Source organism: Bos taurus, chromosome 11, assembly GCF_002263795.3.
Source record: "Bos taurus isolate L1 Dominette 01449 registration number 42190680 breed Hereford chromosome 11, ARS-UCD2.0, whole genome shotgun sequence".
Lineage (NCBI taxonomy): Eukaryota > Metazoa > Chordata > Mammalia > Artiodactyla > Bovidae > Bos > Bos taurus.
In genome coordinates this window covers 40,604,027-40,631,317 of record NC_037338.1, presented here as the reverse complement: position 1 = coordinate 40,631,317, position 27,291 = coordinate 40,604,027, and positions in this window count along the sequence as shown.

The window sequence follows — 27,291 nt, the reverse complement described above, 5'->3', positions numbered from 1 at the left end:
TATTCTTTCAGACTTTTTATATATTTATGTACTTTACATATTTATGTATATATGACTTTTATAGCCTCAAAAGTCCACCTATTTGATTAAAGATAACCAAAGCTTTGAATTATTAACTTTCTATCTTTGCTTTTGATTAGGCTGTTGTAGACATATGTGTACAGACGGAAAGCTATTCGATTTGAATAATTTAATATGCTCACTAAAGGGAAGGTTTCGTTTCCATTTCTCGTAGTTATATTATATGCCTACATGTAGAAATTCCACTTTTTTGATAGGTATGACTAAACTATGTAATAAACATATTTATATTGCATGAAATCTATAAAATTAAATAATAAGCATAAGTAAAGAAGGAACTATAAATTGGAAGTTTGAAACTTACAAAAGAATAGAGCCATGTGACCTGAAATGCTGTTTTATTTGACCCTGGAGACCCAAACTACTATACAAAGACTCTGATATATAATGCATTGAGGAGGCGACTCAAGATGGAGGTGTTGGTTAGAGGGACTGTAACTTTAAATTTGTGTCTGGCCCTCCTCCAAGTGAACCCAAACCTCTAGTATCCTGACTTGTCCACTTCCCATACCTCTATATCTTGTAACATAACAGCTGTCCAATATTATAAACATTTATTCATATCTATAAATGTACACAAGAGTTTACAAAATTCTAGGTTTTGAAACATATGAAAATGGCAACTAAGTTTCATGTTTTGATAACTTTTACTACGTAATTTCCTTTACTGACTTCATATACTTTCGGAATGAATTAGTCCAACATGCAAATAATTCTTAGCACAGGCGTCTATGTTACTTAGGAGACTATTTTTCATGGACTTATTTCTTGTACCCAACAATATCTGTGACTAATTGTGCTACTCATAAATTCAAGTAAAGCAATGTCCTCAAAATACATCTTCTAGTAATTATTGTAGGCCTCTTGTTCTCTGTGGTGATCTAAAGAACAGTAAGGATAGTTAATTGTGCCATAGAGATACAAGTTATGGGTCATTGGAGCCTATTCATTAAAAGTAAAATAAAATCCCCAACATCATCTTTAATTTTGGTAAGGAGATTCTCCTACCATTTAAAAGCATTGATAACTTTTAAAGGAATGTGCCCTAGAGACAAGCTATATGTTTTAGGATACTTTCCATTGCTTCCCTGTCATCATGAGAAAGAAATAAAAGTATGAATTATCTTTTAAATTAAAATTTGAAGTAATTCCATTATATATGCTTGAGAATATATATGAGGATACATTAAAAAGTCTGCTACTAAACCAAGGAAATGTTTACTAAGGAGATATTTTATTAAATTTATTTCTACTGAGCATCAATTGCTTACAGATGTTAAGGAGAATGATGGCACAATATTTAAAGAGTTTTAACAACTAATAGGATGAAAAATCCCTTTTATACATTAATATTATTTCTCATCAAAGTAATACATGCATATAGTAAAAATTAAAATAGCAGAGAAAGGCTTTTAATGAAAAGCAGTAGTTTCCTACCTTAGCCCTGACTACTTTTTGGCCTGCTCCTGTCTTAATTTCTTGTAGTTGTTATCTTCCTAATTCTGTTGATTTGTTTGTGTTTTCAAATGTAATTCGGCCTTCTTCTTTGTTTTAAAGAATTATTTCTTTTTGACCATATCACTGGCGTGCAGCATCTTAGTTCCTTGAATAGGGTTTGTACCGCTATCCCCTGCATTGCAGCTCAGAGTCTTAACCACTGGACTACCAAGGAAGTCCCCCAATTCTGTTTTAAAAAGAGTTGATACAGAGCCAGTATGTCCCAGGCAGTTTTCACTCTGAACATATAGACATCTGGTCTGATCACCATGTGCCTATCCTACAATATTAATAGTTGTTAAATATTTTTAATATTAAGGCCATCTAAATAATAGAATTTGGGCTTCCCTGCTGGCTCAGTGGTAGACAATCGGCTTGCAATGCAGAACACTGCAATGCAGGAGATACATCCCTGGGTCAGGAAGATCCCCTGGAGATGGAAATGGCAACCCACTCCAGTCTTCTTGCCTGGGAAATTCCATGAACAGAGGAGCCTGGTGGGCTACAGTCCATGGGTCACAGAGAGGGATACGACTTAGTGACTAAACTACCACCACAAGTAATATAATTTATATTCTCATTTTTGGATTTATCATAATTAAACATTATCTCTTGAGTCAGCACTGTTAAAGAACGTTTAGCTCATTCACAAGACCTATCTCTCCCACTTTTCCCAATTTATGATAGTTGTATGACTTTCTAAATCTCTTAACTTTATAATGCTGAAGAATACTTAATACTTAAGTTTCCCGGTATTTCTTTTTCTGTTAATTGTAAATTGCATTCCTTGACTCCCCATTACTGAGGAGATTCTCAGGGATTCGCATTCCCTCTACATGTCTTCTGCCCTCCATCTATAATATAGACATTAACACATTGTTCTGCAACCATATTGAAATCTTTATTTTGTTTTGGTTATATAGGTGATGCTAGTGGTGAAGAACCTGCCTGCCAAAGCAGGAGCTGCAAGAGATATGGATTTGATCTCTGGCTCGGGAAGATCCCCAGGAGTAGGAACTGGCAATCTGGTTCAGTATTGAAGCTACATGGCTACTGTCCAAGGGGTTGCAAAGAGTCAGACATGACTGACTGAGCACATACATATGTAATTACATGTATGTAAATAACATGTATATTTAACTGAAATATGTATATAATTAACCTAAAAATTGTGTACAGTTATATATGTATATAGAGAGTAAATAGTATTTATATTATTACAAGACATGCAAGTACTTTCTCCTCTACAAATCCAAAGTCAAAATCTCTTATTAATTCAAAAGAGAAATTTCCAGGCTTCAATAAATGGATTCTCTCTTCTTTACTTCCATCCATTGCTCAAATCATATTATACTTTGTTTGGATCTTATTTGGATCAGACTTTCCTGTATAGTTTTTGTTTTTCTTTTAGACCTGGAACCACCCTTCTTTTCTTGTTGAGACAAGGAAAATGTTAGCTATATTTAGCTTGTTCCTCATTTTGTCTGTTGCTTAGAATTTCTTTTTTTTTTTTTTGGAAGACATTCTTCCCTAGAGTTCAGAGATCTCCTATTTTAATTTGGGCTGAAATTCTTCCAAGGCCTTGTGGATACAGTTATATCCAATCAGTTGTAGCTAGTTCTCCTTCTTTCCACTCAAGATACAGATTTTTTAAAAAAGGTGACTGCTCATGTTTGCCTTCTTTCAGGATATGATGAGCACCTACCATCCCCCAAATTCTCTCCCTAATTGATCAGTATAAAAAGCAAAAAATCAGAAGCTTTTTCATCTGCTCTTACTATAGCATCTCATAATACTTGCTATTCTTTGAGCTTTAGCCAACTTTTCTCTATTTTTATTAGCTTTCAAAGTATGACTTGAGGACCCTTGAGAGTCCACAAGACATTTTTGGTGGTTTATGAGGTAATAGCCAAAATATGGAAACAAGTGTCCACTGATACACACACACACACACACAAATACTACTAAGTCACAAGAAAGAATGAAATCCTTCATTTGCAACAACATGCATCAACCCTAAAGGTTCTTATGCTACGGGAAACAAGTCAGCAGAGAATGACAAATACCTTATGATTTTATCCATATGTGGAATCTAAAAAACCAACCAAACCAAACAAAAACAAACTCACAGATACAGAGCACAAGATTAATGGTGCCAGAGAGGAAGTGGGTTGGGGGTGGATGTGATGAGTGAAGGGGATCAGTAGTAAAGTGATGGATGGCAGCTAGACTTGTGCTGCTGATCATTTTGTGGTATATGTGGATCTTGAATTATAGGGCTCCATACCTGCAACTTCTATAATAAAAGAAAATATTTTATGATAACACTAAGACATTGTTTCTTCATACTGGCATTTTTACGGATGATGAAAAAGCAAAGGTGGTAGGTAAAATGCCTTAGCATGCCTTAGCATGACTCCAGTCAGTATTACCAAACTGGACTCAAAGTTCTTTTTTTTTAACAATTTTACTGAGAGTGTTCTTGATGAAAAATAAAACTTATTACTGTATTAAATCTTCACCTTTGAGTACATCTTTTTAATACTATACGACAAGGCAGGGAAAATGCATAAAGCCTTTCTGTTGTACACTGGAACACAGTAACTGTCTCGGGCAAAAGAACTTAAGTGGTCATTTGAGAAGTATGTAGAACTAGACACATTTGTTTTCATGAAACATTATTTCTATTTGAAAGAATGATTGACAGAAAAACTATGATAATGTAGGCGATAATATTTGCTTGATAATGAATGGAGAAAAAAAATCTCTTTAAGGAAACCACTAACAGTGTTTATCACCAATAATAAAATTTAAGCTTTCAGGGAAAAATTAAGTTTTTGTAAAGCTCCTATCCACTACTGTGAGTTTGACAGCTTCTCTAAAGTGTTTTTTTTTTTTTTTTTCTGAGATTGGTGGTGATATTAATGAATGTGATTGCAATAGAAGAGCTACATAACCCAGCAAACTATTATTTTTTCCAAATGACAAATGTATGAGGTTACAAATCACGCACAGATAAAAGATCCATTCAAAATACCCTACTGATCAATGCATTTCAACATAACAGAGTATGGAAAGGCCACTGATGTGGTTTCAGATTCTACATTGCAAGTAACCTTTGAGACGCTATCACTTGTCAGATATTAGTGTAGTATCAGAGAAGAGTACCCAGATTTATCTGAAAAGGCTGTTAAAATGCTTCTTCCTTTTCCTACTACATTTCTGTGTGAGACCAGATTTTCTTGATATTTTTAATTAAAATTAAGATATCACAACAGATGGAATACAGAAGCAGAGAGAATTCAGCTGTCTTTATTAAGCCAGATATTAAAAGAGATTTGCAAAAGTGTAAGATAATGTCACTCTTCTCAATAATTTTTTTTGTTGTTTGGGAAAATACAGAGATTTTTGGTAAAAATACATGTAATTTATGTTAATATAGAGCAAGTTTATGGCTATTGTTTTTAAATGAATAAACACTTTTCAGTTTTAATTTTTAAAAGAGCAAATGTTGAACTATGTAATCCATATACAAATGGTCTCTGGGGGTCTTCAAAAGGGGTCCTAAGGCCAAAGCCACCATGTTTGACTTCTTGCCTGCAGTGAACTGAAGTATTCACCATAGTCTTTCTGCTGAGTTTTTGTTTCTGAATCCTTCTGAATATTTTTTTCCTTCTATCACTCTGGTAGTAGAAAACTGGCTAATTATGTTATTCCTTCAAACCCTGTAGAAAACAGCCCCTCTTCTCCCATCCCAATCTGTACTTTGGGGAAATAATTATTTAGTTTACTTACAGATTATTAAATTTACCGTATTATTGACACTGACTTGTGTCCCTGTATCTTTGAACTGATGCATTTTATGTTATGTTAGCTTAACTATTTCCTCCTCAGTTAGTAAAGGCTCTTCTCCTGAGAAAGTTAGATTTTATTTTCTTCCCAGAAAGCTAACCCCATGACCTTAATACCTTTCTGATTTTAAGAGGCGGGATCTCTTTAAGTGTCAATGCCTGTAAAGTTTTCTTTAAGAAGCTCAAATAGAATTATCTACCGACATTTCTGATAATTTTCTGAAGCAATAAGAAGAGGACAAAGATGGACACATCCTTTAAAAAGGGGACCCTTTATCGTAGTAGCATTGGTTCATCTCTTTCTATAGAACTTGAAAGCCTGTGCTCAGTAATTTATGTTAATGCTTTATTTTCGAAGTTTTCTTTCTTCCATAAGCTCTTCATACTTTCACCAAGAAAGTATGACCTTTCCCCTCTTTGAAATTTACCCTCCAACCTACCCCCACTCTCCAGGCTAGCTTTTCATTAGGGAACTGGGGAGACATACCCTCACGTTGCTATGCATTGCGCTCTGGTGGCAGGCCTTCCTTACAAAAATCAAAGAGCTGCTAGTGCCGGAAGGATGAACTCTGTGATCTCAGCCCCCGTAAAGAGAAGCATCCCCAGAGAGAGGTTCAATTCATGTCAGAGTTAAATCTTAACTCATCTGAGAGCTGAGAAGCACTCAGGCTTTTGAATATTTTTATTGAGAAACATTTTCCAAATCACAGATCAGATTAATATTTCAGTAACTCTGAATGAATCTGGTCCAGGGCAACAAACAGTACCAATGGCTCATGTGCAGTGTGATTTAGAAAGAAGATTTTAGGGTCTTTACACAGTTTCTGCTATAATTTTTTCCAGGTTAGTGAAGTGAAAGTTGCGTAGTCGTGTCTGACTCTTTGCAACCCCATGGACTATACAGTCCATGGAGTTCTCTAGGCCAGAATACTGGAGTGGGTAGCTTATCCCTTCTCTAGCAAATCTTCCCAACCCAGAAATCGAACCTGGCTCTCCTGCATTGCAGGTGGATTCTTTACCAACTGAGCTATCAGGGAAGCCCTTTTCCAGGTTGAATAGGAACAAAGTCTAAACTTTGTTTCCTCTTTATTTTCTTTTTCCTTTCCACCTTTTCCCCCTTTCCTCCCACTCTTTCTCCCTTCCTTCCTTCTTTCTTTCCTCCCTTCCTTCTCATTTTTTCTAGGGATTTTTTTGCTTTTAAGAATAACCCATTGGTTAGCATAATCTCATTCTAATGCACCTGTATTGGGGATTTTTGAATACCATCAATAAAAATGGGGTATTCTCACAGGAATTAGTCTTCCTTTGACTTTTATGGCATTAAGCCCCATGTTACCCTAAATAAGATAGTGTTGCTAGTGCTGGAAACTGTCTTAAAGTGGCAGTGAGTCACTATAATTCCAAGTTAGAAAAGACTTAGTTTAACGATGCTAAATGTTGAACGATATATACCTAACCTTCATGAGAAAGTCTTGTGCTCTTAAGTAACAATATTGAGCATTTAAATGTGGTAGTCATTGTTCTAAGTGACTTGCATGTATTAAGTTATTTAACCATTAGAACCACTTCATGAGGCAGTGCTTTTATTGTACTTTTTATAGATGAGTAAATTGAGGCACTGAGAGTCTTACAACTTTGTCCAAAGTGCTTCTAAGTGTCAGAAGTGGAATCAGAAAGCAGGCCAACTAGCTTCAGAGAATATGAATTTAACTCTCACACTATGATTTTTCTCTGGGTTTTCAAAATAGAGCATGATCAAAAAAAAAAAAAACAAAACAAAACAACAACACTAGTGAATTCTGTTAGCAGCTTATGGGATTTTCATTATTTCTTATATCTAACTTCAGTGATTCATTTCCTTTTCACTGTAAGACAACTGAAATATTCATGCTTTGGTACATGTTGTTCCCTAACCTGAATCCCCTTCCTCTTTTTGCTAGTGAAATGCAACCCATTCTTTATAGCTCATTTCAAATTTCATTTCCTCCATAAAATTATATCTGTTAAAAACCAGAGTCTCCTAAAATTTAAGAGCTGGAATAGAATACAGAGGATTTCTAGTAGAATTTCTACCCAAACCAAGAAATTACTGAACAAACCTGAGACCATTAGCTTCTGATTAAAAATAAGCTCTTCCATGGCATCCAATATCTTCTCTTCATAAATTTCTATTTAGTTAGTAATTCTTACCATCTTAAGCTAGACTACTATCTTTATTGTTTTGATTGAAATTTAGCATTATTCAGCTATTATCATTAACCTCTTAATTTATTCACTTATTTGCACTTCCAATAGATACTTATTAGGGTTTTTTAATGTACACTCTTCTAGATGCTTCCCTGATGACTCAGATGATAAAGAATCTGCCTACAATGCAGGAGACACAAGTTTGATCCCTGGGTCAGGAAGATCCCCTGGAGAAGGAAATGGCAACCCACTCCAGTATTCTTGCCTAGAGAATTCCATGGAGAAGGAACTTGACAGGCTATAGTTCATGGGGGTTGAAAGAGCTGGACATGACTGAGCGACGAACACTTTCAATTCTAGATGCTAGAAGATAAAATAATAAAGACATAGATCTTGTTTTGAAAAAACTGGATATTTTTAAAATGTCTAACATAGACCAGAAGACCAGGGAATGATAGTAAACACTGAGATCTAGAGAGAGTAGGATTTAGCTCTTTGGAAAAGAGGAAGAAAAACATTAAAAGCTGAGGAATGATCCCTATTTTATAGTTGGAGTACCTGATGCATAGAAAGGTAAAGTAATTTTTTCAGGATCATAAAGTTAGTCATTGGAAAAACTGAAATCTGAGTTGGCATTTCACTCCATAGCTGATGCTTTTAAATTAGGGTAATGAAAAAGTAGCATCATATTCAGGGAGTTGTCTGTAATTATTTAAGGCTAAAGTGTGGGCTGTGGTAAGTGAAGAGGTTGAGATGGTGGTAAAATGAAGAGTCAGGCAAAGGCCAGCTGGTAATGAACTTTGGAAGCTAGGCCAATTCATTTGGATTGTATTCTCATTATCCATTTCTTCCAACACTGGGAGAACCTTTTGAGTTTGCCTTCATTTTACTGATTTGGTTTTCTCTAATGATGACAATTTGGGGTTTTCCTGATGCAATTATTTTTTACTCTGTTGTTACTTTTAAAAGTTATTTGTTGCTTTGCCTATTTTGTTGCCAGCTTCATTTCTTTGTCCCGTTCCATCTTAGAACATTGCCCTCTCATGACTCCTTGCTTCTTGCTTCATCATCATTTAGATTTTTTTTGTTACATTAAATAAATGTTGAACATGGTATTCTTATGTTTTGCATAGGACGCAACTTCAGCAAGATGCTTTTATTCCAAAATTTTTTCTTGTTTCAGAATTTTTGCATATTTATATTGATTGTAGAATGCAATGGCAACCCACTCCAGGACTCTTTTGCCTGGAAAATCCCTTGGACCGAGGAGTCTGGTAGGCTGCTATCCATGGGGTCACAAAGAGTCGGACTTGACTGAGCCACTTCACTCTCACTTTTCACTTTCCTGCATTGGAGAAAGAAATGGCAACCCACTCCAGTGTTCTTGCCTGGAGAATCCCAGGGATGGGGGAGACTGGTGGGCTGTCGTCTATGGGGTCGCACAGAGTTGGACACGACTGAAGCGACTTAGCAGCAGCAGCAGCAGCATATTGCAGATAAATATTTACATATTTTAATGTAACATATATATACATATTTGTTTAATTGTGAACTCAGGGACATCTAAACAGGTGCTACATGCCTAACACACTGTTGTATCTTAGTCCTCTTAACTGTGTATTTTAGCTCTGAGATAATTTGCACCTAGATCTGTCCATGATTTGAAAGTCAGCATTTCATGGTCTCTAGATCAGTCTGTTGGAGAGGGAGATGGCACCCCACTCCAGTACTCTTGCCTGGAAAATCCCATGGACGGAGGAGACTGGTAGGCTGCGGTCCATGGGGTTGTGAAGAGTCGGACACGACTGAGCGACTTCACTTTCACTTTTCACTTTCATTCATTGGAGAAGGAAATGGCAACCCACGCCAGTGTTCTTGCCTGGAGAATCCCAGGGATGGGGGAGCCTGGTGGGCTGCTGTCTATGGGGTCACACAGAGTCAGACATGACTGAAGTGACTTAGCAGCAGCAGCAGACCAGTCTGTTCTGCACGGCAGTTTTTCAGGACCTCTAACTGTTCTGGTGGATGAAATTAGTCTCTGGTTGCTATTTGATTGCTGAGGGATTTCATATGTGTGAGGAGAAAAACATTCAATGGTCAAATAAGTTTGTGGGATACAACGTGCTACTTCTCCCTCTTGGAAATGCATGATGAAGCACCTGGAGAAGTCCCGTAACAAAGAAGCTTGTTAAAAACTTCAATGAAGCACCATCCCATACCAGGCAGAATGGCTGTCATGAAAAACTACAACAAATGCTAAAAAGGATGTGGAGAACAGGGAACCATCTTACACCGCTGGTGGGAATGTAAGCTGGTGCAGTCACTATGAAAGAGTATGGAGGTTCCTCAGAAAACTGAAAGTAGAACCATATGATCAACAATCCCACTCCTGGGCATATATGCAGACAAAACTCTAATTAAAAAAGATACATGTACCCCTATGTTCATAGGGGCACTATTCACAACAGCCAAGGCATGGAAACAAACTAAATGTCCATTGACCAGTGAATGGGAAAGAAGATGTGGTGTATATACACAATGGAGTATTATTCGGCCATGAAAAGAATGAAACAGTGCCATTTGCAGAGACATGGATGCAATTAGAGATTCTCATACTAAGTGAGTCAGAAAGACAAAGACAGATGCCACATGTTATCACTTATATGTAGACTCTAAAATATGACACAAACGAACGTATCTGTGAAACAGAAACAGACTCACAGATATAGAGAAGAGATGTGATTATCAAGGGGAGAGAGTCGGGGGAGCAACGGAGTGGGAGGTCAGGGTTACTAGATGTAAGCTATTACATATAGAATGGATAAAAACTACTGTACACCACAGAGAACTATATTCAATGTCTTATGGTAAACCATAATGCATAAGAATATTAAAAAGAAGAATGTATAAATTTATAACTGAATCACTTTGTTGTACAGCAGCAATTAACACAGTGATGTAAATCAACTATATTTCAATTAAAAAAAAGAAGATTGTTAACCATTCTTTTTAAAATCAGTATTTGTGAAACATTTTCAAGGAAGATGTTATATTCATATGTCTCTTCACCCTCTCTGGACACTGTTTTGGTAAATGCTATGAGATAAATAAAGTCTGCTTCCTGTAGACTTTGTTGGCCTGCAAACATCAATCTTTCTCAACACTTTTTTGAAATGCTTTTTCTTAAATATATCCAAGTTCAGAGCATCTCATGTGGGTCAGTAGTAAAGAATCTGTCTGCCAACCAGGAGACATGGGTTCTAGCTCTCCATTAGGAAGATCCCCTGGAGAAGAAAATAGCAACCCACTCCAGTACTCTTGCCTGGGAAACCCCGTGGACAGAGGAGCCTGGTGAGCTACAGTTCCTGGGGTCGTGAAAGAGTTGGACAATGACTTGGCGATGAAACAACAACATGTCCAAGTTCTACACAATAGTACCCTTGCCTCCCATTACTTCATAGCATATTGTACATATTTTAACTTACTTTTTCTTTTTTGCTGAGATATCATTTACAGAGATTAAAATTCACTCTTTTTAAAAAGAGTAGTTCTATGTTTGGCAAATGCATATTGTCATGTAACTACCACTTCAATCAAAATATAGAACCATGGTGAATATTTAAAAACTTAAGTGTCTAACTAGGTGTGTAAATAGAGGCACTGGTGAAGGGGAGGGTTACTGGTGAAATCTGTCAAACTCAGAAAGCATGCCTCTTGCAGCTGACAGATGTTCACCAGTTTACTGGTAAATACAGACTCTGGGTCTACACATTAAAACAGGAGTAGATTAAAGTGTTTTTTTAAGTGATCTGTGCCATTTTGTCTCAAGGAGTGAATTTAGGGATATTCAAATACATATTCTTTTCCGTCCATTCCTATGAACAGGAAAGTCATAAAGTTCCTCTTTCCAACTCTTTTTTCTTCATACATTTGATATATAATTTGTATACTCAACTTCTCTTTTGTTTAATTTGGTGTGTGTGAGTGTGTATCTACTGTAATCAGAAATTGAGAGGAATATAATAGACACTGTTACCCTTTGCCTATGCTAACAGCAAAGTGTTTTATAAATAACAAAGTATTTTTGAAATGTAAGATATTTTTCTACATTTCTTATCTTTACAATAGTGCTCAGCAAAATATGGATACAAGTTTACATGTAATGAGTGTCTTTCTTTGAGCTGTTGGTTGATGTGTGAGCAACACTAGCCAGTGATATGGGAGTGAATTTAATTTTAGATTTAGAGCTGTTTTCTGATCAAGTTTTTGATGATAAGTATAAAAAACTGCTGTGCCGTTTTGAAAGGTAAATCTTGATGCCCTTCTGCCTGTGATCTGGTCCTACATCTGGACCATATTTACCCTGTCTAATTCTCTTCTTTCAGCTCAGCATGACATACTCATTTTTAGTACAAGATGGGTCATGTTTATCTGTTGCACCGTCTATGGTCCAGTGATCTCTTTTGTAGTCTGAGGGGAACTGCACAAAAACTGAACTGTGTCAAGGAGTCTGAGAGGGTTAAAGTTCACCAAGAAATAAAGATGAGGCTTTGCAGAAACAAGAGGGAGATAAAATTAGTATGAATTGATTTCCTACCCCTTTTTCAGAAATTGTTCTCACATGTTGTGAGCCCCTTGGCCATTTATGTGATGCTCTGTGTCATGACTGTGACATGACTATGCCAGAGGATGGCCAAGGTCAACAATGTGACCTATTTTTATTTTTTCTTAATAGGAAAAAGTTGCCATTCTTTTCCCACACTGGCAGAGTCTTTCTCTGTGTGTGGCTTTGCAGACTCCTTTTTGTGAAAATTTCACATCTTTTCCTTTGATTAAGCTTGTTAGATTTCAGACCTCCTTGAACTTTAAACTTCTCATTTCCAGCTTTTCCAGTCAGATGTTCTAAATCTAGTGATCTATTATACGGTATTATTAACTTATATATCCTTTGGCAGTTTTATAAATTATTGCAGAAATATTATATTCTTCTTAAAATATTATAACAAACAGGGGATGATACTACTGTTTTAAGCTACTTTGTTTAAAATTGGATAATTTTATTACCAAATCTGAATTCTCTAAAAGAAATGAGAAGGTATCCCTTATGTGGATACTTCATACATCTCAACTTTCAGGTTTTCTTGGACTCTGAAGCTGGGCTTCAGAAGAAGTCTGAGTTGTTTGTGGATTAAATTAGTGACACTTATTTGGTTTAATCCTGAATCTACCTGAATGAACTACTCATATATTAAGGATACTATACACTTACTATGTAAACAACAACAAAACTTTTACTAAAACATGAAGTACTTAGTAGAAAATTCAGGTCATGTAATGGAATACAAAATACAAAACAAATAACAGAAAACAAAATATATAAAATCAAGATGAACGTTTCTTTTCCAAAATGTACAATTAAGTTAGTGTTCCAACTCACCTTTCGTGTATGAAAAAACCCAAGTGATGTCAGAATTGTATGTTAGGAAATATTGTGATACTTTCAGTCAAGAGGGCAGCCTTAAGTGATGTGAAATTCCACCCAATCACTTTCCGGATCCAAACACAGAAAGTGTTAGGAAAAATAATAATTGAAATGTACATTTGAATGTGAACCCAAGAAATGGAAAACTTACCTGCCAGAAAAAAAGACTGAAATCAGGTAGAATAGTGAGCTCTTACTGAAGTTGAATGTCTCATGGGGGATCTCAGGACCTTGATGCCTGGGTTTTAATATCTACATGAACATGTGATGAGAAATTAAATCCAGGCAAATCAGGATGCTGAAACTGAGCTAGAGAATTGCTATGTTCAGGAAACTGAGAATAGGAAAAAATTATCTGGTGGCTTGGAAGCAATAAGAAACCAGAATTTTCTAGTGCCATGGGTAAGAAAAATCTATATAACCCCAGTCTATGCTTTGAATAGCTCTGGGTCCAAATTCACAGTAACGGCATTAGGCAGTAGAACCACAGGTACAGTTACTAAGAAAAACATTGAGCCATTGCTGATGGCAAAATATCTCAAGAAGAAGAAACCATAAATTTGATGCATCTGAGATTCATCCATGTTGTTGCATGTATCAGGACAGGAGTTCATTCCGTTTTATTGCTAAATACTATTCCATTTTATGGAGATGTCATATTATTTTTTGTTCATTCTCTAGTTGAGGGACATATGAATTGTTTCCATATAATTGTTTAGCAATTATGAATAAAGATGTTATAAATATTTACACATAGGTGTTGGTGTGAACATCCTTTCAGGCAAATACCTAAGGAATCTGAGTGTGTGTCATATTATAAGTAAATGTATGCTCCTGCTGCTGCTGCTGCTAAGTCAGTTCAGTTCAGTTCAGTTCAGTTCAGTTGCTCAGTCATGTCTGACTCTTTGCGACCCCATGAATCGCAGCACGCCAGGCCTCCCTATCCATCACCAACTCCCGGAGTTCACTCAGACTCACGTCCATCATGATGGACGTGATGCCATCCAGCCATCTCATCCTCTGTCGTCACCTTCTCCTCCTGCCCCCAATCCCTCCCAGCATCAGAGTCTTTTCCAATGAATCAACTCTTCGAATGAGGGGGCCAAGGTACTGGAGTTTCAGCTTCAACATCAGTCCTTCCAAAGAAATCCCAGGGCTGATCCCCTTCACAATGGACTGGTTGGATCTCCTTGCAGTCCAAGGGACTCTTAAGAGTCTTCTCCAACACCACAGTTCAAAAGCATCAATTCTTCGGTGCTCAGCCTTCTTCACAGTCCAACTCTCACATCCATACATGACCACTGGAAAAACCATAGCCTTGACTAGATGGACCTTTGTTGGCAAAGTAATGTCTCTGCTTTTGAATATGCTATCTAGGTTGGTCATAACTTTTCTTCCAAGGAGTAAGTGTCTTTTAATTTCATGGCTGCAATCACCATCTGCAGTGATTTTGGAGCCCCCCAAAAATAAAGTCTGACACTGTTTCCCCATCTATTTCCCTTGAAGTGATGGGACCATATGCCATGATCTTAGTTTTCTGAATGTTGAGCTTTAAGCCAACTTTTTCACTCTCCACTTTCATTTTCATTAAGAGGCTTTTGAGTTCCTCTTCACTTTCTGCCATAAGGGTGGTGTCATCTGCATATCTGAGGTTATTGATATTTCTCCTGGCAATCTTGATTCCAGCTTGCGCTTCTTCCAGCCTAGCATTTCTCATGATGTACTCTGCATATAAGTTAAATAAGTTAAATAAGTTAAATATACAGCCTTGACATACTCCTTTTTCTATTTGCATGTCCAACTTTGTGCAACCCCATAGACAGCAGCCTACCAAGCTCTCTGTCCCTGGGATTCTCCAGGCAAGAATACTGGAGTGGGTTGCCATTTCCTTCTCCAATGCATGCATGCAAGTGAAAAGTGAAAGTGAAGGTACTCAGTCATATCCAACTCTTCGAGACCCCATGGACTGCAGCCTACCAGGCTCTTCCGTCCACGGGATTTTCCAGGTAAGAGTACTAGAGTGGGTTGCCATTGCCTTCTCCAAGTAAAGTATAACTCTTCAAGAAACTTCCAAGCATCTTCCAAAGAGGCTGTAATAATTTGTATTCCCACCACTAACAAATGAGGGATTCCACGTATTCTGAATCCTGACCAGTAATTTGTAATGTCAGCTCTGATCGTCAGTATGGTATTGAATAGGAGGGATGAAAGTACAACATTCTCACTTAATTTCTGATCTTAGGAGGAAATCATTCATTGTTTCACTAGTACATATGATGTTAGCTGTAGATTTTTGGTAGTTATCCTTTATCAGATTAAGGAAATAGAAGGAAATTCACTTTAATTCTGAGTTTGGTGAGAGTTTTGTTGTTGTGTTGAATCACTTTGGATATTGAATTTTAATGATTCTTTTTCTGTATAATTGGGATATGAATGCATTTGTAAATTTTTTAGCTTACTCACATGATATTATAATGATTGATTTACAATATTTAACTAGACTTGCACTTCTGGGATAAGTCTTATTTGGTCATGATATTCTGTCCTTTTTTTACATTGCTAGATTTAATTTAATTCACTAGTATTCTGTTGAGGATAGTTGTATCTAGATTCATGAAGAACAATACATTCCAAAAAAATTTTTGTAACCTGTTTCTGTTACTTGTCTGGCCTTGTAAAATAAGTCAGTAAATGTTTCCTCCTTTCCCATATTATGGAAGAGTTTGCATAGAATTGACATTATTTATTTCTTAATTGCTTGGTAGAATTGGCCAGCATGGAGTTTCCTTGGTTAGAAGATCTATAACTATAAATGTAATGCCTTTAATAGACACAATAATTTTTCATTTTTCCATTTCTTCTTGAGTGACCTTTGGCAATTTGTGTCTTTAAAACAATTTGTCTATGTTGTAAAATTTATGGAAGTGAAGTGAAATCCGCTCAGTAATGTCCGACCCTTTGTGACCCATGCATAATCCATAGAATTCTCTAGGCCAGAATATTGGAATGGGTAGCCTTTCCCTTCTCCAGAGGATCTTCCAAACCTAGGGATCTCACCCAGGTCTCCCACATTGCAGGTGGATTCTTTACCAGATGAGCCACAAGAGAAGTAAAATTTATGGGAAGAGTTATTCATAGTATTTCCTTATTAATTTTGAATGTTTATAGTTGTTATAGCTGTGACCTTTAGTTGAAATAGGTAATCTTAACAATCAGCCAAATAGAAATTCTGAATTTTTAGAAACCAGAAAGATAGCAATTAAAATTAAAAGGTTAAACAGAAAGTTAAATACAGGTGTAAATAAACTTAGCTTATGAGAAGATATGAGAGAGGAGAAAAATCACTGTGAATATAAAAAGCATAAATCAAATATGAGAGGTATGAAATAGAAACAAGGAGGACAGAATGTTAAACTTGCATATATGTCTAGTAAGAATTCCAGAAAAGGAGAATAGGTAGAATGGCAATATCCAATTAGTTAATATTCAATAATTCTCTAGAGGAGATAAAAGATGAGTCTTTGGGCTTTGAAACCCAATGAATCCTGAGGAGGAAAGATAAAAGCAAAATATATCCCTAGACACATTGATGTAAAATCTTAGCACATCAAAAAAAAAAAAAAAGAAACTTAGCACATCGAAGTAGTTAAAAATAAAATAATTTTTTCATCTTAGAATTTGTAACTCTGATCAGTTGTCATCCAGGATTAAGTTTGAAATAAAGACACCATCGTATAGTAGCAGTGTATATAATACACAGATGTTCTTGCAGAAAGAACAATTACAAGAAGGAAGTTGAGTCTAGAACAAAAACATCATGTATGAAGACATTATAAGCAAAGAAATTTGTAACTACATTAACTTGTAAAAATGAAAGATTAACTTGAGGAATTATTTTAAAAAGAGAAGATAGCAATCACATGGACAATGGGAAGAAATGTATGGAGCTAAAATATTTTAAGTTTCTTCTGTGATTTAAGAGGTGGGTAGAGTAGGCTCAGCTGTTAAAGAATCTGCTGCAAAGCAGGAGACACAGGAAGCATAGGTTCGATCCCTGGGTCAGGAAGATCCTCTGGAGGAGGAAATGGCAACCCACTCCAGTACTCTTGCCTGGAAAATCTCATGGATGGAGGAGTCTGGTGGGCTGCAGTCTATGGGGTCACTAAGAGTCGGACACGACTGAGCGACTTTACTTTCACTTTTCACTTTTATGCATTGGAGAAAGAAATGGCAACCCACTCCAGTGTTCTTGCCTGGAGAATCCTAGGGATGGGGGAGCCTGGTGGGCTGCCGTCTATGGGGTCGCACAGAGTCGGACACGACTGAAGCAACTTAGAAGCAGCAGCAGCAGGTCTCTAGTAGGCTTAGAATAAATAGAGATTTTAGAAGAGGAGAAGATGATCACTAAGATAATAGAAATAGAAAGCAAACTTTTCAGACCAGGAAGGGAAATTAACAAATAAATAGAATTTGATAAATCTAATAGGAGGCACAGTATATTAGAAATGCTGGGCTGGAGAAAGTACAAGCTGGAATCAAGGTTGCCGGGAGAAATATCAATAACCTCAGATATGCAGATGACACCACCCTTATGGCAGAAAGTGAAGAAGAACTAAAAAGCCGCTTGATCAAGGTGAAAGAGGAGAGTGAAAAACCTGGCTTAAAGCTCAACTTTCAGAAAACGAAGATCATGGCATCTGGTCCCATCACTTCATGGGAAATAGATGGGGAAACAGTGGAAACGGTGGCTGACTTTATTTTTCTGGGTTCCAAAATCACTGTGGATGGTGATTGCAGCCATGAAATTAAAAGACGCTTGCTCCTTAGAAGGAAAGTTATGACCAACCTAGGTAGCATATTAAACAGCAGAGACATTACTTTGCCAACAAAGGTCAGTCTAGTCAAGGCTATGGTTTTTCCAGTAGTCATGTATGGATGTGAGAGTTAGACTATAAAGAAAGCTGAGCGCTGAAGAATTGATGTTTTTGAACTGTGGTGTTGGAGAAGACTCTTGAGAGTCCCTTGGACTGCAAGGAGATCCAACCAGTCCATCCTAAAGGAGATCGGTCCTGGGTGTTCATTGGAGGGACTGATGTTGAAGCTGAAACTCCAATACTTTAGCCACCTGATGCGGAGAGTTGACTCATTTGATAAGACCCTGATGCTGGGAAAGATTGAGGGCAGGAGGAGAAGGGGACGACAGAGGATGAGATGGCTGGATGGCACCATTGGCACAATGGACATGGGTTTGGGTGGACTCCGGGAGATAGTGATGGACATGGAGGCCTGGTGTGCTGCGGGTCATGGGGTCGCCAAGAGTTGGACACGACTGAGCGACTGATCGGAACTGAATAGGAGGCAGGAAGGAAAAAAAATAAGTTGGATTTAATAAAATATATGGTAAATAAAAATAAAGTTAAAAATGAATGAACATACATATCAGCAATAACATTAAATGCTAATAAAATAAACTTCACTATTAAAAGAGAAATGTATTTTGATGGTATAAAAAATTCTTAAAGATAAAGGTATATCTGGCAAGTATTAAAAGAAAGATGTTATAATTTTAAATTGGGAAATCTGTATTTGAAGGAAAGTGTTAATGGGTGTATGAAGTACTGTATTTGCCTCTTGTCTCTTAGCTCCAAATCTCTCTTGTATACCTTGCTCTGTGATGCTGGTACTGGGATTCAGCAGAGCAGTTACATTTCCCAGATGTGTCTCCAGTTGGTTTCCATTAAGTTCTGTCAATAGGTGGCACTAGAGAGAGTGAAAAGGATAAAGGACTTCCTCTTCTTTCACTGTTGCTCCATCAGTGTCGGCTTCAGTTACCAGCTTCTCTGGGCACTCCCAGCACCAGTCTTGTCCTGTCCCTTTGTTGGCAGTCTGAGCACCATTTCTGCAGGGCAGCTTCTCTGAGCTTATAGGTTCTAGGAAGTTCTTTCCTTCCCTTTCACATCTGCCGTTCTAGAGAAAGTAACTGCTTCTCATGGTTATTATTTCTGAGTTACCTCAAATTCTTTCAACCCTCCAATACTTATACAACAATTTCTCTGTATAGTATGGTTTTTCCTTTGTGGTGGAATGCTGACTAGATAGATCAGGATAGAATAGAATTGAAGAGACTGATGCAGTAATTGTCTACCTGAAAGATATAGGTCAATATCCTGTATTTAGTTAACAAAACTATCTGAAGATACATAAAGCAAAGGCCTATATAATTATGAGATAAAATGCAAAAAACCCACAATTGTGAAAAGACTGTAAGCTTTTTATGCTGAAGTAATTTTAGATTTTAAAAAAGTTTCAAAAATATTTCACAAGGTTCCCATATACTCTGTTTCTCCTCAAATGTTTATGCATTACCTAACAGTACAGTGATCAAATTGGTAATTAGCAGTGATAAATACCATTAACTATTATATAGATTTTATTCAAATTTTTTCAGTTATCCCACTAATGTCCATTTTCTGGTAAAGGACCCAATCACAGATCCCATGGTATGTTTAGTTTTCTGGCTCGGTCTCCTCCAGCCTGAGACAGTTCTTCAGTTTTATTTGTCTTTCATTACCTTGACATTTTTGAAGAATGCTGATTAATTATATATAGAATATCCCTCAGTTTGGGCTTGTCTGATGTTTTCTCACAATAAGATTAAGGTTATATATTTTTGACAAGAACACTATAGAAATGATCTTGTTTTCTCAGTGTTTCATATTAGGAGATACATGATGTGTTTAGTAACAAGTGATTTAGACTTTGAGAAGTTGGTTAAGATAATGTCTGCCAAATTCTCCACTGTTACAGAAGATATTTTTGACAATCCTATCTAAGAAACTGATAACAGAAATCTAAGAAGAAAATTAGGTATAGAAGAATTTTAGAATACTAAAAGTTCAATCTGGTAGGTACTGCACCCTAAAAAGTATATTTTATTCAAATGCAGATTAAAATATACAAAATTGACATTATATTGGGCTGCCCAGGTGGCTCAGTGGTAAAAAATCTGCCTGCCAATGCAGGAGCCACAGGAGATGTGGGTTTATCCCTGGGTCTGGAAGATTCTCTGGAGTCGCAAATGACAACCCACTGTAGTACTCTTGTCTGGAAAAGTCCATGGACAGAGGAGCCTGGTGGGCTGAAGTCCATGTGGTTGCGAAGAGTCGGACATGACTGAGTGAGTACATTATATTCAAATGCACATTAAAATGTACAAATATTGGCAATATATTAGGCTACTAAAAAGTTTTAATAACTTCCAAAGACATGATACCATATGAATGACATGGCATAATCTTAATGTAATGTAGTTATGATATAAAGAGATATTCAAAAACATATGATTGAAAACAAACAAAAACTATAAATATTTTATAAGCTAAATATCTTATTATAATTTACCTTATACAATATAGGGCTTTCCTGTTGGCTTAAATGGTAAAGAATCTGCTTGCAATGTGGGAGACCCAGGTTTGATCCTTGGTTAGGAAGATCCCCTGAAGAAGGGAATGGCAACCCACTCCATTATTCTTGCCTGGAGAATTTCATGGACAGAAGAACCTAACAAGCTACAGTTCATGGGGAAGCAAAGAGTCAGATGTGACTGAGCAACTAGCAAACTTTTACAATATTTAAATGCAAACAACAATAGAAGCACTCTATATTAATATTTATATGAAATACCTAGAGGGTAATTTATATTGAATATATATTATAGAAAGTAAGGAAGATTGAAAATCTGAGTACTGTTTAAGAAGCTAGACCACAGTTAAATTTTCCTTCTCCCCAAATAAAGAGTAAAAATAATAATAAATTGATAATACAGAAAATAAACATAAATTAATAAGAATAAATCACTGTTCTTTTGAAAACAATAATTAAACAGAAAAATACTGACAAAATTAATCAAAAAGAGAGGGAAGGTACAAATAAATTACATAGAATGAAAAACCAACAGGAAAAGCTTTTATTGAACTGAATAAAAGCATATAGAAATACTGGAAAAACTTTACAGCCAGAAAATTTTAAAACTTTATATAAATAGAGAATGTTTTAGGAAAAAATATAAATTCCAATCTTTCTTAAGGCACAACAGAAAACAATAAATCAAATTTGAAAAAATTCCTCACCTCCTACCACCTAGTGCCAAATGCACCAATCTGAAATTGTTATATAAATTTTACTAAACTTTCAAGGAACGAGTAATACATATCTTATAAAGTTTCAGAAAAGTTTCAGAAAGTAAATTAAAAGAGACAAAGCAATATTCTTAAATTTGATATTAATATGATTGACACCAAAATCAGATAAAGGCAATACACAAAAATAAAATTAAATATTAATGACACTCAAGAAAATGGAAACCTAGTCACAAACATAATGCCTGCAAATGAAATCCAGCAATATTTTTAAATAATTTACTTTGGCTAAGTATGATGTTCTAAAGGAATAAAATAATTAACTAGTATGCAGAGTACATCATGCAAAATGCAGGGCTGGATGAAGCACAAGCTGGAATCAAGATTGCTGGGAGAAGTATCAATAACCTCAGATATGTAGATGACACCACCCTTATGGCAGAAAGTGAAGAATAACTAAAGAGCCTCCTGTTGAAGGTGAAACAAGAGAGTGAAAAAGTTGGCTTAAAATTCAACATTCAGAAAACAAAGATCATGGCACCCGGTCCCATCACTTCATGGCCAACAAATGGGGAAACAATGAAAACAGTGACTTTCTTTTTTTGGGCTCCAAAATCACTGCAGATGGTGACTGCAGCCATGAAATTAAAAGATGCTTTCTCCTTGGAAGATAGCTATGACAAACCTAGACAGAATATTAAAAAGTAGAGGCATTACTTTGCCAACAAAGGTCTGTATAGTCAAGGCGGTGGTTTTACCAGTAGTCATGTATGGATGTGAGAGTTGGACCATAAAGAAGGCTGAGCGAATTAATGCTTTTGAACTGTGGTGTTGGAGAAGACACTTGAGAGTCCTTTGGATTGCAAGGACAGTCAATCCTAAAGGAAATGAATCCTGAATATTCATGGGAAAGACTGATGCTGAAGCTGAAGTTCCAATACTTTGACCACCTGATGTGAAGAGGTGACTCATTAGAAAAGATCCTGATGCTGGGAAAGATTGAGGTCAGGAGGAGAAAGCAGTGACAGAGGATGAGATGGTTGGATGGCATATTGACTCAATGGACATGAGTTTGAGCAAGTTTCAGGAGATGGTGAAGGACAGGGAAAACAAGCGTGCTGCAGTCCATGGGGTCCCAAAGAGTCGGGCACGAGTGAGCGACTGAACAACAACAAGTGAAATATCCCACATGAGCAATTTTAAAAAAATGGCAGAGAATTTACTTGTGATAAAAAGACTAAAATAACTAGCTGTAGGAGATAACTTCTTCAAACATAATTAAGAGGGTAAAATACTAGAAGCAGTCTCTTTGAAAGTCACAGAGAAAAGGTGCCTCCAATACCTGTTCTCTCCTCCTGTAGTAAGATAACCACTAATTTTAAAGTGGACCCATAGCTGCCTATATGGCCTGGCCTCTCTGATGAATGAGTATGCCTTTGTCCATTTTGGAACTAATGTATGTAACTTTTAGGATGCATCTTGAAAGGGAGGGAGCCCATTTCATTCTTGACACTTAGGCTTTCCTGCCTACTGAGCTAGATATATAACTATGAATGGAGCATGTGGATGAGGCAACATCCTAAAAATGACCGGGCAACCAGATGTAACCACTTTGGTCTCTGACACCATGGAGTCACTATACTAGCCCTGGTAAGTATTCTATTTTATTTAAACCACTGATTAAAAAATATCATCATAATAACTGTTGAACTTAAATTCTCCTTAATGCACCTTTAAAAAAAAAAACAAACAAACACTGTTTTACTGGAGGTTTTAAGCAGTGAAAGAGAAAAAAAAGAAAAAAGTGGTATAATTTCTAGTAAGGCAAAATCTAAGAGGGTCTACAGACAAACCAGTTAAACTAGTGAGAAAGATCAGCCAGGTAGCTGTTTACAAGAACACTTATGAAGACAATAAAATTATACCATGAACTGGTAACAAGCAAACTGGAAAATGTTGTTTAGAAAAAGCAGTTTCATAATAGGGGGAAACCAAAATTGACCTAAGATTAGATGTAATAAAAAAATCTATTATGGACTTCCCTGATGGTCCAATGGTTAAGAATACACCTGTCAATGGAGGGGACATGGGTTCGATCCCTGATCCAGGAAGATCCCACGGGCCATGGAGAAACTGACCCTGTGGGTGAGCCCAAGCACTTGAGAGCCTGTGCTCCATAACTCGAGAGTAGGCCCTGCTAAGGAAAGATAAAAATTAAAAAAATGCTAACTTTTTTTCCAATTAAGCAATAAATTCAACATAATTTAAATAAAATACCTAAAACCCTATTGTGTGGAACTTAATTAGCCAAATCTAAAAATCTTTTAGAAGTTCATGATTATGTGATACACTAGATACAGAGAAAAGTATCAGAACATGTTTGGAAAGAAAACCCAACATCAGGATAGTGATGTTGGCTCTGGGGCAGGGGAACAAAACTAAAAAATATTAGAGCTTTCCAACTGTGTCTATAATATTTTCTTTTCAAAGTATCTACAGAAAATATGTCAAAATATGTGTATTCATTCCAGGTGCTGATTCTATACATATTTGTAATATTATTCTTTCTCCTTTTCCAGACACTTGAGAAAGAAATTCTGGCTACAATGTACAGATATCTTAATAAAAACTTCATTAACCCCCAGACTTCTGGTTTACATATTGAATTGCAGAAATTCAACTTTTAAAATCAAAATCAAAATTTAACTTTTAAATGTGACCATTTGGGGTCTGCCATGCATCAGTTAAATTTCTCTTTCTGCCAGTTGTTCCAGGATTTAAATGGGGGAAATCCAAGAGTAATTAAGTTCCCCCTTTCTATTTGCTGTGTCTGTTTGTTATCACTGCAGCATAAATTACTGTCAATACCTGCTTCTTTACTATACCGGAATTTAGACAAGATGCAGCATGGTGTGTTAATATGTAATTTCAACTTCTTTTTCAGGCTTACATTTCAAGTCCTGCCAATTTGTCTGTATTGTGACTAGCTGCTTCATTATCTCTACTGCTATGGGCAAGAATCCCTTAGAAGAAAAAAAGTAGCCATCATAGTCAACAAGAGAGTCTGAAATGCAGTACTTGGATGCAAACTCTAAAACGACAGAATGATCTCTTTGTTTCCAAGGCAAACCATTCAGTATCACAGTAATCCCAGTCTATGCCCCAACCAGTAATGCTGAAGAAGCTGAACGGTTCAATGAAGACCTACAAGACCTTTTAGAACTAACACCCCAAAAAGATGTCCTTTTCATTATAGGGGACTGGAATGCAAAAGTAGGAAGTCAAGAAACACCTGGAGTAACAGGAAAATTTGGCCTTGGAATACAGAATGAAGCAGGGCAAAGGCTAATAGAGTTTTGCCAAGAGAATGCACAGGTCACAGCAAACACTCTCTTCCAATAACACAAAAGAAGACTCTACACATGGACATCACCAGATATTCAATACTGAAATCAGATTGATTATATTCTTTGCAGCCAAAGATGGAGAAGATCTACACAGTCAGCAAAAACAAGACCAGGAGCTGACTGGGGCTCAGATCGTGAACTCCTTATTGCCAAATTCAGACTGAAATTGAAGAAAGAAGAGAAAACCACTAGACCATTTAGGTATGACCTAAATCAAATCCCTTATGATTATACAGTGGAAGTGAGAAATAGATTTAAGGGACTAGATCTGATAGGGTACTTGATGAACTATGGACGGAGGTTCATGACATTGCACAGGAGACAGGGATCAAGACCATCCCCAAGAAAAAGAAATGCAAAAAGGCAAAATGGCTGTCTGAGAGGGCTTACAAATAGCTTTGAAAAGAAGAGAAGTGAAAAGCAAAGGAGAAAAGGAAAGATATACTCATTTGAACGCAGAGTTCCAAAGAATAGCAAGGAGAGAGAAGAAAGTGATTGGTGATCAGTGCAAAGAAATAGAGGAAAAACAATAGAATGGGGAAAACTTGAGATCTCTTCAAGAAAATCAGAGATACCAAGGGAACATTTCATGCAACAATGGGCTCAATAAAGCACAGAAATGGTATGGACTTAACAGAAGCAGAAGGTATTAAGAAGAGGTGGCAAGAAGACACAGAAGAACTGTACAAAAAAGATCTTCATGACCTAGATAATCACAGTGGTGTAATCACTCACCTAGAGCCAGACATCCTGGAATGTGAAGTCAAGTGGGCCTTAGGAAGCATCACTACAAACAAAGCTACTGGAGGTGATGGAATTCCAGTTGAGCTATTTCAAATCCTAAAAGATGATGCTGTGAAAGTGCTACACTCAATATGCCAGCAAATTTGGAAAACTCAGCAGTGGCCACAGGCCTGGAAAAGATCCGTTTTCATTCCAATCTGAAAGAAAAGCAGTGCCAAAGAATGATTAAACTACTGCACAATTGCACTCATCTCACACACTAGTAATGCTCAAAATTCTCCAAGCCAGGCTTCAACAATATGAGAACCATGAACTTCCAGATGTTCAAGCTGGTTTTAGAAAAGGCAGAGGAACCAGAGATCAAATTGCCAACATCCGCTGGATCTGACAAAGCAAGAGAGTTCCATAAAACATCAATTTATGCTTTATTGACTATGCCAAAGCCCTTGACTGTGTGGATAACCACAAACTGTGGAAAATTCTGAAAGAGATGGGAATACCAGATCATCTGACTTGCCTCTTAAGAAATCTGTATGCAGGTTAGGAAACAACAGTTAGAACTGGACATGAAACAACAGACTGGTTCCAAATAGGGAAAGGAGTACATCAAGGCTGTATATTGTCACCCTGCTTATTTAACTGCTATGCAGACTATATCATGAGAAATGCTGGGCTGGATAAACACAAGCTGGAATCAAGATTGTGCTGAGAAAAATCAATAACCTCAGATATGCAGATGACACCATCCTTATGGCAGAAAGTGAAGAAGAACTAAAGAGCCTCTTGATGAAAGGGAAAGAGGAGAATGAAGGAGTTGGCTTAAAACTCAACATTCAGAAAACGAAGATCATGGCATCTGGTCCCATCACTTCATGGGAAATAGATGGGGGAAACAGTGGCAGACTATTTTTTTGGGCTCCAAAATTACTGCAGATGGTGACTGCAGCCATGAAATTAAAAGACGTTTATGACTTTGAAGAACAGCCTAGAGAGCATATTAAAAAGCAGAGACATTACTTTGCCAACAAAGATCCGTCTAGTCAAGGCTATGGTTTTTCCAGTAGTCATGTATGGGTGTGAGAGTTGAACTGTAAAGAAAGCTGAGCCCCAAAGAATTGATGCTTTTAAACTGTGGTGTTGGAGAAGGCTCTTGAGAGTCCCTTGGACTGCAAGGAGATCCAACATAAAGGAAATGAATCCTGAATATTCATTGGAAAGACTGATGCTGAAGCTGAAACTGCAATACTTTGGCCACCTGATGCGATGGTGGGAAAGACTGAAGGTGGGAGGAGAAGGGAACGACAGAGGATAAGATGGTTGGATGTCATCACTGACTCAATGGACATGAGTTTGAGTAACCTCTGGGAGTTGATGATGGACAGGGAGGCCTGGCTTGCTGCAGTCCATGGGGTCACAAAGAGTCAGACACCACTGAGCAACTCAAGTGAACTGAATTGAACTGTGACTAGCTGGCAATTGGGCTGCTTCTAGTGTTTTAACCTTGATATATTGGGTTGATATAGTTCTATTATGTTAGAGGTAAGATATTTTACATAGTCAAATTCATTTATTTTTTGTCTGTGATTATTTTCTCTCACAATCCTTTCCTTTCTGATAAGTATTTACTTATTTTCAAAACTTTCATGATAGTTTCACTCCCTAGATTTTATAATCTGTTGAGTATACAATTTATCTTTAAGTGAGATATAAAGTAAAATTCTGAAATTGACTTTTTGAAAATGGTCAAGCAATTGATCCAATATTTTTGGCTGATAAATCATCTTTTTTCCATTGATACATTTGCTAGTGAAAATTTATTGGATTTTTTTCCTGATTCAGTTCAGTTCAGTTGCTCTGTCGTGTCTGACTCTTTGTGACCCCATGAACTGCAGTATGCCAGGCCT